Source organism: Perca fluviatilis, chromosome 23 (genome assembly GCF_010015445.1).
Source record: "Perca fluviatilis chromosome 23, GENO_Pfluv_1.0, whole genome shotgun sequence".
NCBI classification, from domain to species: domain Eukaryota; kingdom Metazoa; phylum Chordata; class Actinopteri; order Perciformes; family Percidae; genus Perca; species Perca fluviatilis.
Window position 1 is genome coordinate 2941620 of NC_053134.1, and position 2500 is coordinate 2944119.

The following is a 2500-nucleotide window of genomic DNA, read 5'->3' on the forward strand; positions in this document are numbered from 1 at the left end:
ACTGTGCACATACTGTATGTAAAGTTGTTCGGTCTGATACCGTAACTACTGAGGTGGTTTTAACCCGGAGTGACCTGGCTGACTCGCTGATGTTAACATGCTGTATAGCGTTCAAGAATCGTCTGACGATGTTGCATTGCAGAATAACAGCATGTTTATTTGGTTAACCGTGCAGCATGAAATGTCCATTATGTCATGTTTTCAGCGATAAATCCATAAACAATTAGACAACTTTAGAAGAAAGGCTTTGGCGCCAATGCACTCCAGCATCACAGCATTCGGTGTCACAGCGTTAGCGGTTAAAAACTATTTGCCCTTTTCCGGGCCAAACACCTGCCGGCAACAATTTGGAGCTCACCTTTATAACCTTGCCCCAGGTAATACCACAGCGACACCCAATGTACATACAAAAAACATCACCCAAAATCTGAACACTTGAAACAACATATTTGGCTCCTACACTGTACATATTTAAAGATTAAAAGTAAAGTTCACAGACAGTGTTGCGTGATTTGTTACTGACTTTCATTTTAATGTTTACACTAGGCTTATTTTTCAGTGCTTAATGTTGTCATGGTAATTATTATTACATGTTTACAAGGCTGGATGTTCAATAAATCAGTCAGTGTGATGTAAGTGAAAATAAAAAAATGTGTGCAAGTAACCCCACAGTCACATTAGCTACAGAGGACAGAGACAGAGCGACAGGCTGCCATTCGTTTTCAATGTGAGTGGCCGTTTGCCAGCGACAAGCGACGAGCAAGCCGGGGCCAAAATAGACAAGAAGTCTATTTTATGCAAATGCTGAGCGATGCCACAAAGCGACAGCCAATCGGAGTGAAGGCAGCGTGACGTAGGTCAGTGGCTCGAGTCGAAGAAAATAACTCAAGATGGCAGAAAACGCTTCAGGACATCGTTATTTCTGTACATATCTGATATGTTTTGGCATTTTATCTCATGTATTTTGTTACTTTTATCGAGAAATAAATACTTTTAAATCCAAAAAACATCGTTCTTGTGACTTAACAATACCTCTGAAGTAACTTTAAAGACGTGCTTGAAGGTAGCACCGGAGAATTTCTGTTTACTGTTGCCAAGCAACCAGGAGTAGGCTATAAGCATGCACCAGGAGCGCCCACAAGCAAGTGCATGTCGCTCTCTTTAGTAGCTAATGTGACTGTGGGGTAAATGGCACATTGTCTATGTCTCTTGCATCTATTCTGGGAGTTCCACAGGGGTCAATTCAAGGGCCACTGCTCTTTTGCTCATATATTATTGACCTGCCCTCGGTCTGCAAGGGCATAAATATTGTTATGTATGCTGATGACACCGTTTTATATACCCATGGGAGAAGTGCAACAGACGTAGCCAAGAAATTATCAAGTGTCATGAGCAAGGTTAGTGCCTGGTTACATGACTCATAACCTGGCCCAAGACATATTCTCTTGTTTAACAAGTTTAATGTTTATTTGTGCATTGTCCCCGTTTCAAATTAATCAATTTCCATTTCATTTCAATCCAAGTAATTTATAAAGTCACTCATATGAATTCATGCATCGCCTAATTTCATCCTAACAAACAGGCCTGGCCTAAAGTTTAATCTATTTAATATTGTGTTGGTCATACTATACAATGATTTGTTCTTTGTCTTTGTTGAATAATACAGCAGATAAGGAGCTTCAAAAATAATTGCATTTTAGATCGCAATACTGGTTAAAAAAAAATATGCATTTAGATTATTTTACAAAATCGTTCAGCCCTACCGTAGATGTTGACATAGTTCACTTTTGACCAGGACAATAAAACAAATGGAGCTTTACCCACTGAGGCGAGCGTGGCTGGCCTAACGCGACACACACACACATTACCTGGAAGGTGTGTTTTTGATTCTCGGCTTGTGGCTGTTTGCCAGAACACACATTAATGGCGTTTTTCCATTACATGGTACCTGCTCGGCTCTACTCGGCTCGGCAGCGGTGCCCCGTCCTCTATTTTCCAAGCGTGGCTGGCCGTCATAGCGATGCTGCTTAGTAGCATCAAGGGGGGTAAGCTTCGCTTCAGAACTCAAACCTCCTATGGCGCCATTTTGATGCTACCAAGCCATCACCTCCCGTTAGCATCCCATTGACTCCCATTCATTTTGACGTCACTTTGACAGAGAATAACTTTACATCTGAAGCGTTTAAAGACTCTATTTGTCCGTTGTTTATTTCTAAAGAAATACGACAATGTATAAAAGGCTCCATTACCTTGTACCTCACGTTATGGCTCCGTAGCAGACGCTTTTATAACAATAGGCTAACGATTGGGTCATAACCACGAGACTTACTGTCACACAGTAGAGGAATTACCGTATAGTACAGGAGAAGCTCACAGGCAGTTTGGACTTCCATTATCTGTTTAGGTTTAATTACTAATGTTAACTAGCATGTTAGTGATCAGTAATTAGCCTGTGCCTATGTTATCTCCTTACATATACCTACGCTCTCTGTCTCTGTAA

At 41.1% G+C, this 2500-nt stretch overlaps 1 protein-coding gene across 1 annotated transcript in view; it reads right to left on the bottom strand.

Annotated features, from left to right (window-relative positions):
* LOC120553723 (receptor-type tyrosine-protein phosphatase beta-like) overlaps positions 1–2500 on the bottom strand; it is an 81291-nt gene that overhangs the window by 4307 nt on the left and 74484 nt on the right. The window lies entirely within an intron of this gene.